The 16171-nt window shown below is 54.2% G+C and overlaps 1 protein-coding gene across 1 annotated transcript in view; it reads left to right on the top strand.

Annotated features, from left to right (window-relative positions):
- Positions 1-269: 269 nt before the first annotated feature.
- CHST1 (carbohydrate sulfotransferase 1) overlaps positions 270-16171 on the top strand; it is a 28399-nt gene continuing 12497 nt past the window's right edge. Inside the window, exon 1 of the mRNA XM_078859188.1 lies at positions 270-426. The gene's annotated coding sequence lies outside the window, so the exon portion shown is untranslated. The remainder of the gene's footprint in view (positions 427-16171) is intronic.

Raw genomic sequence — 16171 nt, 5'->3', positions numbered from 1 at the left:
CTCCGTCGCCACTCGCTCGCTCGCTGCTGTCCCGTCTCTCGCCGCCGTCTCTCTCTGCTCTCTGCTCTGCGCGCGCACACACACACACACAAACATACACCACACACACATCACCACACACACCACGCACACACCACACACACACACACCACACACACACACCACACACACACCACACACACACACCACACACACACACACCACACACAGACCACACACACACCACACACACCACACACACACCAAACACACACACACACCACACACACACCACACACACACCACACACACACCACACACAGACCACACACACACACCACACCACACACACCACACACACCACACACACACCACACACACCACCCCACACACGGCGGCGGGGATGATGCGGTCCTACTCATCCTCACGCGCGGCCGCATAGGAGAGGTGAGTGCGGTTCACGCAGCCCCCCACACGGACCAGCCAGCCCCCCACACGGACCAGCCAGCCCCCCACACGGACCAGCCAGCCCACCACACGGACCAGCCAGCCCCCCACACGACCCAGCCAGCCCCCCACACGGACCAGCCAGCCCCCCACACGACCCAGCCAGCCCCCCACACGGACCAGCCAGCCCCCCACACGGACCAGCCAGCCCCCCACACGAACCAGACAGCCCCCCACACGGACCAGCCAGCCCCCCACACGGACCAGCCAGCCCCCCACACGGACCAGCCAGCCCCCCACACGACCCAGCCAGCCCCCCACACGGACCAGCCAGCCCCCCACACGGACCAGCCAGCCCCCCACACGAACCAGCCAGCCCCCCACACGGACCAGCCAGCCCCCCACACGGACCAGCCAGCCCCCCACACGACCCAGCCAGCCCCCCACACGACCCAGCCAGCCCCCCACACGGACCAGCCAGCCCCCCACACGGACCAGCCAGCCCCCCACACGGACCAGCCAGCCCCCCACACGGACCAGCCAGCCCCCCACACGAACCAGCCAGCCCCCCACACGAACCAGCCAGCCCCCCACACGAACCAGACAGCCCCCCACACGGACCAGCCAGCCCCCCACACGAACCAGACAGCCCCCCACACGGACCAGACAGCCCCCCACACAACCCAGCCAGCCCCCCACACGGACCAGCCAGCCCCCCACACGAACCAGACAGCCCCCCACACGACCCAGCCAGCCCCCCACACGGACCAGTCAGCCCCCCACACGACCCAGCCAGCCCCCCACACGGACCAGCCATCCCCCCACACGAACCAGACAGCCCCCCACACGGACCAGACAGCCCCCCACACGGACCAGCCAGCCCCCCACACGGACCAGCCAGCCCCCCACACGGACCAGACAGCCCCCCACACGACCCAGCCAGCCCCCCAAACGGACCAGCCAGCCCCCCACACGACCCAGCCAGCCCCCCCACACGAACCAGTCAGCCCCCCACACGACCCAGCCAGCCCCCCACACGGACCAGCCAGCCCCCCACACGACCCAGCCAGCCCCCCCACACGGACCAGTCAGCCCCCCACACGGACCAGCCAGCCCCCCACACGGACCAGTCAGCCCCCCACACGGACCAGACAGCCCCCCACACGACCCAGCCAGCCCCCCACACGGACCAGCCCCCCACACGACCCAGCCAGCCCCCCGACACGGACCAGTCAGCCCCCCACACGACCCAGCCAGCCCCCCACACGGACCAGTCAGCCCCCCACACGGACCAGCCAACCCCCCACACGGACCAGTCAGCCCCCCACACGGACCAGACAGCCCCCCACACGACCCAGCCAGCCCCCCACACGGACCAGCCAGCCCCCCACACGACCCAGCCAGCCCCCCACACGGACCAGCCAGCCCCCCACACGAACCAGACAGCCCCCCACACGGACCAGACAGCCCCCCACACGACCCAGCCAGCCCCCCACACGACCCAGCCAGCCCCCCCACACGGACCAGCCGCCACGCCGATTCCGGCGCCGCGTGCCGGGGCGGGGATGCGAACCCGAGTGAGCGGAGAGCGGCGGAGGAGGGAACACACACACACAGACACACACACATATAGACACACACACACAGACAGCAGCGGCGGGTGTGTGTGCGTGTGTAGGAATGTGTGTAGGAGTGTGTGTGTCGGAGTGTGTGTAGGGGTGTGTGTTTGTAGGGATAGTGTGTGCAGGGGTGTGATTGTGTAGGGGTGTGTGTATGGTTGTGTGTGTGTAGGGATGGTGTGTGTAGGTGTGTTGTGGGGAGCGGTAGTGTAGCGGTTATCGCACTGCGCTACAAACCCGACGACACGAGTTCGATTCCTGCTCACGGCCAACACCGGTGACGATTATATTGATCTTTGCCGGTCCTGGGCCTCCCCTAGGTCAAATGCCTCCCCTCAAATGAGTACCTGGTGCGGTGTGTAAACATCGCTACTGGGGAGACAAAGGCGGCCGGGCGAGGAGCTGGCCACCCACCCCCTCGTGCGCCGTGCCGGCCTTCATAGGTGCTCGCTTAACAGCACTTGCCCCAACAGCCTGTTAAAGGCTATACGGGGGGTCTTTGTCTTGTGTGTAGGTCGATTCCGGCTGACCGTCAACATTGGTGACAGCGAATATCTAAACCGCTGCTGCTCCACCAGCCTCATCCGCCTAGGTCGACTCAGCCTCAAACGAGCGCCTGGTGCGGTGGTATGTAGTAAACATCGGGGAGACAAAGGCGGTCGGGTTGTGATGCTGACCACCCCCCCCCCCCCTTGCGTGCCGTGCCGTGCCGGCCTTCATAGGTGCTCCTCGCTAACAGCACTTGCACCCCAACAGGCTGCGTGTGAAGGCTACAGCGCGAGAGATCTTTGAACGTGTAATGAGAGCGGTGGCGCAGCGGTTAGCGTACGAACCGTGGCTACCCGAGTTCGAATCCCGCTCACGGCCAACATCAGTGGCGGAGAATATCTGAGCGGGCTCCTGGCCCTCCCCTAGGTAAACTGAGTGTTGAGTGTATGCATTTGAGTATACGTGTGTGTGTGTGTGCGGTGTCTGTACGTGCGCGTATGAGAGTGTGTGTGTGTATAGGTATGTGTGTGTCTCTTTCACCTCCCTTAGGTCGACTCAGCCTCAAATGAGTAGCCGGTGCGATGTGTAAATATCAGCACTGGGGAGAGACAAAGGCGGCCGGGCGTGGTGTTGGCCACCCACCCCCCTCGTGTGCCATGCCGGCCTTCGTAGGTGCTCACTAACAGCGCTCGCCCGAACAGTCTGTTGCAGCATCAACATCATTGGGGAGACAAAGGCGGCCGGGGGATCTTTAACTTGTGATGGTTAGCGCACTGCAACTACGCACCCGGCCATTGGAAGTCTGTTCAGGCTCTACGGGATATATTTTGTTGTTGTTGCGAGAGATTACATGTTTACTGGCAGACGGTAAGTGTGGGGAGACCCGGCGGCGTAGTGGTTAGTTCACTACGCTGCAAAAACCCTCACGACCAGTGACGAAAATTTGAACTCGAGCCGTCCTCTAGGTCGACTCAGCCACGAATGAGCTTTGTGCAGCGTCAACATGATTGGGGAGACAAAGGCGGCCGGGGGATCTTTGTCTCTGTCTGCATGTGTGCGTTTGCATCTGTATATGCGGGTGTTGTCTGAGTGGGTACGGGGAGCGGTGGTGCAGTGGTTAGCGCACTGCACTATGAACGTGGCGCTCATTCCCGGCAACACGGCGAACATCAGAGTGATATTGATCCTGTCCATTGACGTCCCTAGGGTCGACTCAGCCTCAAATGAGCAACCTGGTTCAACCTTAAACGGCACTTGCCCCAACAACCTTATAAAGGCTATACGGGGGATCTTTATCTGTGTTCGTATGATTATGAATGAGTGGGACTATGTTGCCCCCCCCTCCCACCTCGTGTGCTTTATTAGGTGCTCGCTAACAGGACTTTCCCCAACGGTCTGTTAGGCTATACGGGGGATCTTTGTCTTTGTGTGAACGTGTGTGCATCGGCGAGCGTGCGAACGCTGCATGAGTGTGTTTTTCGAGGATGTCTGTAGATCTCTGTGTAATGATGTGGGGAGCGGTGGTGTAGCGGTTAGCGCGCTGCGCTACGAATCTGGCGACCCGGGTTCGATTCCCGCTCACGGTCAACACCGGCGACGATTATCTGAACCGGTCCTGGGCCTCGCCTAGGTCGGCTCAGCCTCAAATGAGTACCTGGTGCGGTGTGTAAACATCGCCACTGGGGAGACAAAGGCGGCCGGGCGTGGTGCTGGCCACCCACCTCCTTGTGTGCCGTGTCGGCCTTCATAGGTGCTCGCTAACAGCACTTGCCCCAACAGTCTGTTAAGGCTACACGGGGGGACTTTGTCTTTGAGTGGTCATGTCTCTGTGCTTGTATGTGGCTATCAATACCAGTGACGATTATCTGACCCGGTCCTGGACCTCCCCCAGGTCGACTCAGCCTCAAATGAGTACCTGGTGCGGTGTGTAAACATCGCCACTGGGGAGACAAAGGCGGCCGGGTGTGGTGCTGAAAATCTACCAGCTCGTATGCCATCCCGGCCTTCATAGGTGCTCGCTAACTGCACTTGCCCCGACGGTCTGTTACAGGCTATACGGGGGATCTTTATCTTTGTGTATAAGTATGACCGCGTGTGTGGAGAGATTACGAATTGGTTAACGCGCTGCGTTTCCAAGGCGCGATATTTAATTGCGGTTGAAGTCCCGATCCGTGCCTAGGCTGTGCCTCCCCCTAGGTCCACTCAGCCTGAAACGAATTTTTAAACCTGTGCGTAAATATGAGCGCCTGTGGAGAGCGTGACGCTGACCACACAACCCCTTTTCTGCGCCGTCGATCACCTTAATAGGTGCTCACGAACACCATTTGCCCCAAAAACAGTCCGTCACGTTCTCACAGGGTAATGTTGCATCACATTAACGATTCGATTATATAATGTATGACGCAATGCCAGGTTCAGATCGCATCGTTCATTGTTTTGCTCAAAAAGCAAGTACTGTCCAACCCCAGTCGTAGATTTATTCATGGGTCCAGTCAAAGATGTATTGTAGTCATCTCTGGTTTAAATTGAGATCCCTTTGCCTTTATAACTCACGAATCCTCCGCCATTCCCAAGTCAAGGGTCGTAGATACTGACCCAGGAAGCATATCTTGAAAACTCGAGCCAATCAACAATTTTAACCGTCATTTTCATTCTCAGTGAACCAGAATTAGTGAAGTTGCACTACATTGATTTCGGAAGCATTTTGGCAGTGTTATCATTTGTCCCTTGTACTCTGTCTACCTCCGTATATCGCTCCGTCTGTATCTACCTTTGCTCCGTCTCTATGTCAACCACTGTCTCGCTTGTGTATCTCTTTGTCCACCTCTTCCATCGACCTCGCACCGTCTATAAATCGGTCGATCTCTGACTCTCCCTGCCAACTTGCTCCTCTCGTTCAGTCGCTACACATCCCTCCGCCTGTCTCTGTCCACGTGTATGCCCTTCTTTTTCTCTCCGTCTCTATTTCATCATATAAATAATATCTATTTTTACCTATCTCCAAGTCTCTGTATTTATTTCTATCGCTTCCTCTACCTCCCATCTCGCTCTCTCTCTCTCTCTCCCCCTCCGTCTGTCTCTGTCCACGTGTATGCCCTTCTTTTTCTCTCCGTCTCTATTTCATCATATAAATAATATCTATTTTTACCTATCTCCAAGTCTCTGTATTTATTTCTATCGCTTCCTCTACCTCCCATCTCGCTCTCTCTCTCTCTCTCCCTCCGTCTGTCTCCCAGATCACCACCGCAATTAGTGAGAAAACTGTCGCGCCCGCGTCTGACGCGAGCGACTTCGCAGCTCTGCACGGCGGCATCTTCCGACTGCACCCAACAGAATCCGCACCACCACCACCAACACCACCACCGGCAGCAGCAGCGGCTTGACAGAAGCTCCCATATTCATAATGATGCTGAGCAATTGTCATTCAAATTTCGCCCGTGATTTTTGTTTTGTTTTGAAGACGCGTCCAACGACGGGAGTGAGTGTGCTGGGGGATTTTGGTTTTGTTTCACGGAATCACGCTGTGTTTAATTAAGCTGAAGAATTGCTCAAATAGATTCAGTTCCCCCCCATGCTCGGTGCCTAAGAGCCAAACGAGCCGAAACGCGCCCGGTCTCGCCAGATCTCAGAAGCTAAGCAGATATGTTGAGCCTGGCTTGTGTCCGGATGGGCTACCAGCAGGCACAAGCAGCAGGCCGCTGTGGTGGCTACGTAGTAGACGCCAGAGGGCAGTGCAGCACATTCTATCGTTGTACTGTACTTCTACGATGCCACCACGTCGAACGCTCCCCGTCCTCCAACCCGCACTGACCAGCGTGGTGGGGGATGCCCTCATCCAGCAAGGCTGTGGGGAGCGGTGGCGCAGTAATCGGCGCACCGTGCGATGTGACTCTGGGAGACGGAAGTTAGAGTCCCCGGCCTCACGGCTAACATCAGTGGCGAGTGATGTTCGGACCAGACCGGTGAAGTATGGTCAAACAACTCCCGCGACGGACACGACGTGGGGGGTGTGGGGGGTGTGGGGGGTGTTATCATACCCATGCGTGCAAGGGGAGTTAAAACTGAAACATCCGCACAGATAGATTCAATAACCCATTGCTGTAGCTATTTCGCAACTCAATACTGCAACACCTGGCATTCATTCCCAGGGCCATGTGTGCCTTCGTGTTTAATTTTTTTTTTATAGTTGACCATACTTCACCACGCTTGTTAGTATTTGTTGGTAAAGAAGCGAGTGGCCTGCTGATGTTAGCCGTGGCCTGGAGTTGAACTCGGATGGGTTGGTTGGGTGGTCATGTGGCCATAACCGCGCAAGTGCGCTAACCGCTGCGCCACAGTTCCGCGCCGCAATTAATACGTACAACACCGTCTTCGCACGGGCGGCATTAACATAATTTAAATGCATACATTACCAATCAACAGATGCGCTCATCCAGTAATAGGCTCATTTGCATGCGCGTTGTGAATTCTAGCGTGCCGAGATAACTTTTTGGGGGACGAGGGGGGAGGGTGGGGGAGGGTGGGGGACTATGTTGAGAACCACACTGGGAGGACACGTGGATTATGGAACACGGGGCGAGTGAATGATATCATCATCCACACTCTTTAAATTATAAGCAGGAGTCCTCGGGTGAAAACCCGCTCGGCCACACCAACCCTTCTGTTTGCCGTGCGAGGCCTTTAATAGGTGCTCGCTAACGGTCTGTTGAGGCTATACGGGGGGGAGGGGAGGGGAGGGTTGGTGGAATCTTTGTTGTGATTATGAAGACGATTAACAATTAAACGGAAAGCTCGTGCATTTAACCAGGTGATAGCCCATGAATGTGATTTAGCATTCATGAGCTCTCCCACACTCGGAGAACCTTGAGAAATGGAGCCGCTTCCTCCTCCTCCTCCGCACTCGCTATTATTTATGCATGAACGCAATTTATTTACGGGGTCATTTTTTTTGTAAGTGTGCCACTGCGGTAGTGACGTACGGCTACAAAGACAACAATCCCCTCCGTGTAGCCTCTACAGACTGTTGGGGCAAGGGCGGTTTGCGAGCAGCACCGAATGAAGACCGGCACGGCACACGAGGAACTGCGTGGCCGGAAACCTCGCACCGGCCGGCTCTGTCTGCCCAGAGGGCCATGTTTACACATCGTGCCAGGTACTCATTCGAGGCCGAGTCCACCTAGGGGAAGCCCAGGACTGGTTTCAGATAATCGTTACTCAAGTTGGTTGCCGTGAGCGGGATTCGAACTCGGGTGGCCGGGTTCGTCGCGCAGCGTGCTAACCGCTGCACCACCGCTCGTTCTTACACACGCACACACGCACGGGGAAGTCATTCAGCTGGGTTCTATCAGGGTCGGTGATTCAGAAAAAAACAATCTATGTCTGCATCCGGCCCACCACATCCAGTATACGACTGTGAATTACAACTGAATTGCAGATTAAAACACAGCCGCTGTCCACCCTTCTTTTATTCATCGAGAAACGCTTTTAAAATATCACGGTGGTGTCGGATGTGCTCGAGACAAACTGATATTTGCATCCTTTGCTGGGATGGTGATGGTGCATTCATTGCTTGTGGACGTGTAACACCCACAAAAACTGACTTATGCCATAAAAAAGCCACTTTTTAAATCCTTTATATTAAGTTCGCTTGCTTGCTTGCTTGCGTGCTTGCTTGCTTGCGTGCTTGCTTGCTTACGACCGTGCAAATCTTTCGGTCGTTTTTTTAACCCACTTCCCGTGATCCAATCGAGCTGACATTTTCCACACAGACTCGTTGTGCGAGACAATTAATATTCGTGAAAAAAAATTCCCAAAATTTTACACTGTTTAGGGAAAACAAATTAAATATTTAATTACCAATTGCTTAATACTGGCAGACAATCATCTGACCCATAGGTGGCAGCCATCTCAAGCCAGAGGACGAGAAGACTCTAGCCGCCACGCATATAAAGGATTTATAGTGAACAACTTTGTTTTTACGGGTTTACTTGTTTAAGCTGGAGATATCATTACCATCAAAATGACGCCTCTCTTTCTCTCTGTGCTTTTTCAAAAACGTCGGAAATCACGGCCTTCCTCCCATTCATCTCTGCGCGTGATGTTTACTCAAGAACGTTGCATCGGACACTCCTCCCAGTTGCATCCAGTGGGTAAAATGGCTTGTGGTGTAACTCGATTCGCAGTCTTCCTGGAATGTTCCCAGTCAAAACCACATTCGGTATCTTGTTTTCTCATTACATGTCCAAGAAATCTAACTTTACCTTTATCATTAAAAAACTAAATTCCATTCCTGTATTTTTTTTTTATATCACTCATCTTGTGTCTGCCCATCAAATGTTTAACTTCCTTTTTAAAAACCACGTTCTGTTGCTTCTCGTTTGCTCTGCACAGTTCTCGTCATTGTCCAGCTTTGATATCCACACAGATGAGGTCAGACCACGCGTAACACTGCAGTATATTCTTAGGATGGTTTTGACATCTTGACTGAGTTGGTTGGCCTAAGTTGTGGAACTGCCCAGAATAAAACATTTTCAAAAGATTGGACTGTCAATAGGATTTCAGAGTGTGCTCTGAAATATGGAAAGGTATTTATTTGAACAAATAATGTGGCTTATCACGTTTTTGAAACTCTCCAAAAGACACACACTCACGGTTTCGTAGCGTGATAAAAAAAAACTCTCGTCCGCTCTGAGTTACGGGGACAGAGAGTGCACAAGTCACACATTTAGCCAGAGCTGTTAAGGTCACCGATCAGAAATACGCCGGTGCTAGGTGAATATAAATATTCACTCTACGTATCTCAGTCGCTTTAGCATTAACGGCCGTTTGGAAATCTCTCAGAGCAGTCGGTCACTCCGTGTGTTAGAGAAACGGCCTGCGAAAGCATATATCAAAGAACTACTCCTGAGATAACTTGCTGTGGATTTTTTTTATAGCCACGCATTCGAGGATGCTAAACTCTCCCACGCGCCTTGCGTGTATGTATGTTGAACTTCTTTTGCACCGTTGCGCAACTAACCGCGCTAATTATTGTCGCATGGCAGTCAAACCGTTACCAATTAATCATCTAAGCTGGAGTTTAGCCAAATTAATTGAAAACCTATATTTAATGTGACGGGGGGCTTTTGTGTGTGTGTGTGCAGTCATTGGTGAATGGGCTTAGAATATCAACTCGCTACACTTTGAGAAACCCGGTGTAATCGCAGTAGAGAAGTGACCTGAACCCCGGACCTGAACCCAGGCTTTCTCAGCAGTGTTGGCGCGGTGTCTCCACCCCCTCTTGACTCACGCGGCCACCCTCTCACCCAAACCTACATTTTAATCGGTGGCCACAGTTACCGTATTCTCCGGATTCAAAGAGACTCGGGAGAGTACGACACCAACGCAAAACGTGCACAGTGCCAATAATCTGGTCTAAAAAAATCTGGTCGAACAACAACAACAACAACCGCCGTTCGCTACTAAGTGGCTGTACCGTCGCCACGGCGCTTGTGCCAGGCTAGGTGCACACGCACACCTACCGGATGACCCATCTCTTCCCCAACGTGTGTTTTGATATGTCGAGGGGTGAGTGGGTGGGGAAGGGGCTGGGTGGGGGAGGATGCGCAATTATCGTAAGAATGCAGGAGAGCGCAATCTGTGCTGCATTTCGCAGTGGCTAAATTAGCCGGACCGTTCGGATACGTTACATTCCTAGCCCCAGCAAAGGGAATGATGGCTCTCCGGAGGCTTTCCCGGGCTTCACGGGACACAAACACCGCACTCGTTCCATTCCGCCCACTCACCCGGTTCGCAGAGCAGCTGCAGAACTGAGCAGCAGAGGGCAGTGTCAATAAATCCACAGTTGTACTGAACCGACATGCGCCCCCCACGTCTGTGCATCACGCGTGCGAGCACCGAGCCCGCGCTGACCAGCGTGGGTTGAACTCTGGCCAGATGTCTCATCCAGCAGTGGAGTGAGGCACGAGAGGGTACCGATGGGGGGGGGGGATACGTTGACGATGCGCGCTGCAGGGCGGACGTTAAAGACGCACGCGAGACGAGCTCCTGGTAGCGATTTTTTGTTTTGCGTCGTAAAGCAAAATGGAATGGCCAATATTAAAATGTTAACGTTGTGCTCAGCAATTACGTGATGTATGTTGCGGGGTGTTTTTCTTCCTTTCTCCATTTGCGAGAGATAATTAAGTGCAGTGGGCTGTAGCGGTGTATAAATAAAGGATATTGGCGAAGTAAATAATTCAGGTTTGTTACGCGGCCACAGGCCCCGACCGAGGCAATTGCCTCTGAACTCGCCCAGTCAAAGGATTAATTTCGGAAAGCGTGAACCCATAACTCGTCTCGTCGGACCCCGAACAACTCACTCCACCGCACCACGGCAGCGACACGTCCGCACGTCGCCGTACTCGCGAGCACGACACGAAGACGAAGAGACACAGCTCACGAATGGCCTCAACAGACTGCGGGGAGGGAGAGGCAAGCGCCGTTAGCGAGCAGCACCGATGAAGGCCGACACGGCACGCGAGGCCACCACCACGCCCCTTGTCTCTCCCAGTGGCGATGTTTATTTACACACCGCACAGGGTGCTCATTTGAGGCTGAGTCGACCTGGGGTGGGGGGGTGGAGGCCCATAGACCAGTTCACCGATGTTTGCCGTCGGCTGGAATTGAATTCGGTTCGCCGGATTCTTAGCGCAGCGCGATCGCCACTGCACTTCCCACTCCTCACTCACACTCCGACACAAAAACAAAATACCCCCCGTATCGCATGAACGGACCATTGGGTCGCGTGCTGTTTGCGAGCGCCTTATACAGTGCTCGCACACCAATACAGACACGCGTCCCTGTACTCACCCACACACGCGCATTCATATAACCAATACTCTCCTCCTATGATGCAATGCACATGGGTCTCACGGTCAGCAGAGTCAGGCTTATTACAGATCGCCTCTTAAACACTGTCATCTCAAACACTCTCACCATAGAGCTCCCTCCCTCCTCTCCCCCCTACACGTCTCCCCTTCGCCTCTTCCCACACCCCTCCGTATCAACCTGGTCGTGTTCGGGAATGGGTCCCCAGTGAACCACAACACCGCCCCATCTGCAATCGACAGAGCGAGCCGGGCAGTGGAGCAAAAGAGCCGGGTGAGTTCATTCCCTTGCTAACAGCCCTGAGCCAGTGGTGGAAATTCCACATTGTTATGGCAGGGTCTTAGAGTAGCCAATGGAGCGAAAGAGCCGGGTGTGTTAATCCCCTCTTAACAGCGCTGAGCCACTGGTGTGCAATTCCACATTCCTATGGCAAGACCTGAGTACGATTTACGGCCACCGCTAACATCAGTGGCGGATATCTGAACCGGGGAGACAAAGGCGGCCAGGTGTGGATTTGGCCACACCGCGGCCTTCATAGCCGGTGCTCGCTAACAAACAGCCTCCCTTGTCCGCAAGTCTGTTGAAGGCTACACGGGGCATCTTTGTCTTCTTGTTGTTGTCGTGCCTTTATATTTTATCTCCCGGCCGCCTCATTTTCTCAGGCATCGCTCGCCGGGGGTAATGGACAATCGAGAGGTGACGTGCGCGCGTGTGCGTGTGTGTGTGTCTGTCTGTCTGTGCGTGTCTCGCTATCCCTGGCGATTCGTCAAGATAACCAGTGGCGTTTCCAACCGCCTCATAATGGGGATACTGATAGCGACCTACAGAGATAACAAATACAAAGCCCCCCCCCACCCCGTATAGCCTTAGCACACTGTTGGGGCAAGTGCTGTTAGCGAGTAGCACCTATGAGGGCCAGCACGGCACACGAGGGAGTGGTTTGGTCAATATCACGCCCGGCCGCCTTTGGCGATGATTACACAACGTGGCAGGTTTTCATTTGAGGCCGAGTCTACCTAGGGGAGGCCTAGAACCGATTCAGATAATCGGCACTGGTGTTGGCCGTGAGCAGGAATCGAACTCGGGTCGCTGGGTTCGTAGCGCAGTGCGCTAACCACGGCGCCACCGCTCGCAAAGACAAAGATCCCCCATGTAGCCTTAACAGACTGTTGGTGTTAAGTGCCGTTCACGAGGACCTATGAAGGCCGGCACGGCCCACACCACGCCCGGGACGCCTTACACACATGGATGTATAAGGCACATACACGAGCATGCTGTCACTCGCATGAACACACACACGCAAGCTCGCATGAACGCACGTGAACACACACTGGGAAGTACCTGGCGCGGTGTGTAGACATCACCACTGGGGAGACAAAAGCGGCCGGGCCACGCGTTGGCTACGCACACACCCCGCTCGTGTGCCGTGCCTGCCGGCTTTCGTACGTGCCACTCGCTAACTAACAGCACTTGCCCCGACGGTCTGCGAAGGCTATACGGGGGACCTTTGCCTTTGGTGCGTTTGGCCTCTTTCAGCTCGGCTCCGTCTCCTGCATCCTAATTGAGGACTAAGTGGAGCGAAGTCACTCCTCCTCTTCCGGCGTTCGTCCGCGTCAATCGCCTCTGGCCGGGACAAAAAAAAAAGAGTGAATCGCCCACGCGATAATGATTAATCTCTCAACACGAAGGCGCAGCCCTGCAATTGCTCGTTCACTGCACTGCTGCAAGGAGCCCTCTCTCTCTCTCTCTCTATAAGAATCACTCTGCGGTGGTGTTTTGGGCTACTCTTCCATGCTCGCCGGACGTCTTGGGAACGAGGTGGAACTACCCACTTCTCTACCCCACCACACACGACCTGCTGAGCCTTTATACTGCTGAATGGACAGGGGGTGCAGGGGGTGGAGGGGGTGCAGGGGTCGAACTTAAGAAAGTTGCTCAATTGTTTCAGTTGCCGCTCCGGGAGGTTCGTCATTAATACTTTGGCCCTAAAAGGGAAAAAGTATATATATACACGCAGTATATAATAGGCGACGTTTCGGGCGATGATCCTTCTTCACAGCACCCGTTCATTAAGATACGGGAACGCCGGGTTATATAAATGGGTTTGACACAGACGCATATCGATACATGAAGGGTAGGTCGATACAGACGGATAATGAAAGTCACGATAGATAGAATGCTTAATATAATGGAAAATAAATATGTATTGTAAATGAATTACTGTAAATAAATACGTACATGTATTAATGCACATACAATGGACAGGTATGCGGACATTAGGATATCACAATTGATTAGATATAGAGACGAATATACACCTGCATGGTATATATATATACACGGATGTGTTTAACAAATCATCGCACAAATGAGCAGGCAGGTGAAATAGCGACAGGGTGCACCGACTACTCCCGAAAGTTGTCCAGACACCCGCGTTGTGATACTTGGGTTACATGTGGGGACCACACACCACCACCACCACGAGGCGAGATCGATTATGATGGGCATTGATGGCGATTGCGGCTGTACAAAGGGTTATTTGTGCTAAGACGACTCCGACGCACTTTTCCTGGAAAGGTTTTCTTTATTCAAGGAGTCGCGTGCTCACACTCGGACAGGCGGAGACCCCCACTGCAACAGCCCCGAGTCTCCCGCGCATCTCCCTTTTATACGGTCCGAGGCCACGCCCCCATTCCCGAACCTTCTCGCAGGTTCTAGACTGCTCGCTCTACCAGCTGACTCCACCGTCCTCTTACGTCACCTGGCCACGCTCCTATTCTCGATTATTCCCGTAGCCACCAGTCCCTTAGCAGACTCCCCTGTCATTACCTCCCATGGCCACTTGTCCACTCACACTGCAGGCTGACTCCCCTGTCATTACCTCCCGTGGCCACCAGTCCACTCGCACTGCAGACTGACTCCCCTATCATTACCTCCCGTGGCCACTAGTCCATTCGCACTGCAGGCTGACTCCCCTGTTATTTCTCCCCCTTAGCCACCAGTCCACTCGTACTGCAGGCTGATTCCCCTGTCATTACCTCCCGTGGCCACCAGTCAACTCGCACTGCAGGCTGACTCCACTGTCATTACCTCCCGTGGCCACCAGTCCACTCGCACTGCAGACTGACTCCCCTGTCATTACTGCCAGTGGCCATTAGTCCACTCACACCGTAGGTTGACTCTACTGTCATTACATTCGTAAAACAACAACAACAACAACTTTGAAGTGCTATGTGGAGACAGAGCCGTTCAAATGGGGTTTGCGGGGCACCGGGGCAAATCAGCCCACCGTGGGTCCCCCGAGAGCCTTCAAACTAAACCAGCGAAGTATTACAAATGATGCCGTGACGTCGAAGAGCATTGCCCCCCCCCCCGCCCCCCCCCCCAAGCACGGGGCCCGGGGCGGTCGACCCGATTCGCCTTGTTACCCTAGGGACGGCTCTGTGACGTGCCATCACATTTCTGCGAATTATTATTGTTGTTTTTAGCTGAAGCAGTTTTTTTTTTCCATTTCGCACTGATGTTTTTTTTATTTTGTTGTTGTTGCCACTGCTGTTGTTGCTCACGCAGTACCACGGATCAGACGTGTAAAATAACCGGGTAACTGGCGAAACGGGACCGTCATTATCATCATCAGCATCCGTGTAACATATAAAAATAAACTGAAACTCACGAGTGGCAACTTTGCTTTCTTTCGAAAGACACGTGGCAGGCACGTGCGTCACAATATAACAAATACCAGTAACGCTGCGTGGCCTTAGAAGAAAAAATATATAAATTAGTTAAATCTTGACTTAAAGCTTTCGTGACTACAGGAATTTATATTATTTGGGTCTTTCGGTAAAGTCTTCCTGATGACGACCGCTTGTGTTGCGATCGAAATGTCGTAGTTTTTTGTTATTTTCTTTGAACCTATCTACGTGACTTTACCGAAAGACTCAAAGAATATTTAAATTAGTGGATGTTTTATTTCAAGCTCACGCAGTGTTGTTTTACCTATTTACTTATTGACGTGTTTACCGATTCATCCAGCAGAGCCACAGGACTCTTTATCAGGAGGCTCCTGCCGCTTCATTGGGGTTTTTGTTTTAAAACGTCACAATGTTTTTATGTAAATCATGAGTTTTGCTGATGATTATTATTATAAGACACGTGGCAGGAAACCGGAGCGCCCGTATAAACCCCACGCCTTGCGCGAGAGGGACAACGCTCTATCCCCGTACAGACGGAGACAGATGGCGATTAGTCCACTTGCGGTACCGCCTTCTCGTGGCGAGCCAGGGGGTCACGGGAGTTCCGCGACAGCGTCTGTGTGTGATCCACTAACCCCTCGCTGCTGCCCCCACACCACAGTGCTGAGTTCCAGGCAGAGGTCACGTGCGGCGTCCGCGTGGCCGTCGCTGACAAGCGAGTTGAGTCCTGTTGGGCTGTGCTTGTGCACCGGCACCGCCAACGCAGCGCCAGCAGCAGCAGCGGCAGCGGCATCACGACACGTTCGGATTAAACGAGCGCAACGCGGTTCGGAGGAAACACAGCGATAGCCCGCGGCCACGTCTCCTCCATAATTCACAGGCGCATCAAAGTGAACGTGGTTAACAGGCGCGTGTCCCTCCCCCCCCACCCCTCCCCCTCCACCCCTCAACCCGTTCCCCCCCCCTTCACCCCTCACCCCCCTCCACCCCTCACCCCCTCCCCCTCCACCCTTCCAACGCTCACCCCCCTCCACCCCTCACCCCCCTCCACCGCTCACCCCCCTCCACCCCTCAACC

The sequence above is a fragment of the Lampetra fluviatilis genome, chromosome 8, assembly GCF_964198595.1.
Source record: "Lampetra fluviatilis chromosome 8, kcLamFluv1.1, whole genome shotgun sequence".
Classification (NCBI taxonomy): domain Eukaryota; kingdom Metazoa; phylum Chordata; class Hyperoartia; order Petromyzontiformes; family Petromyzontidae; genus Lampetra; species Lampetra fluviatilis.
This window is presented reverse-complemented; position numbering and strand designations above follow the sequence as displayed.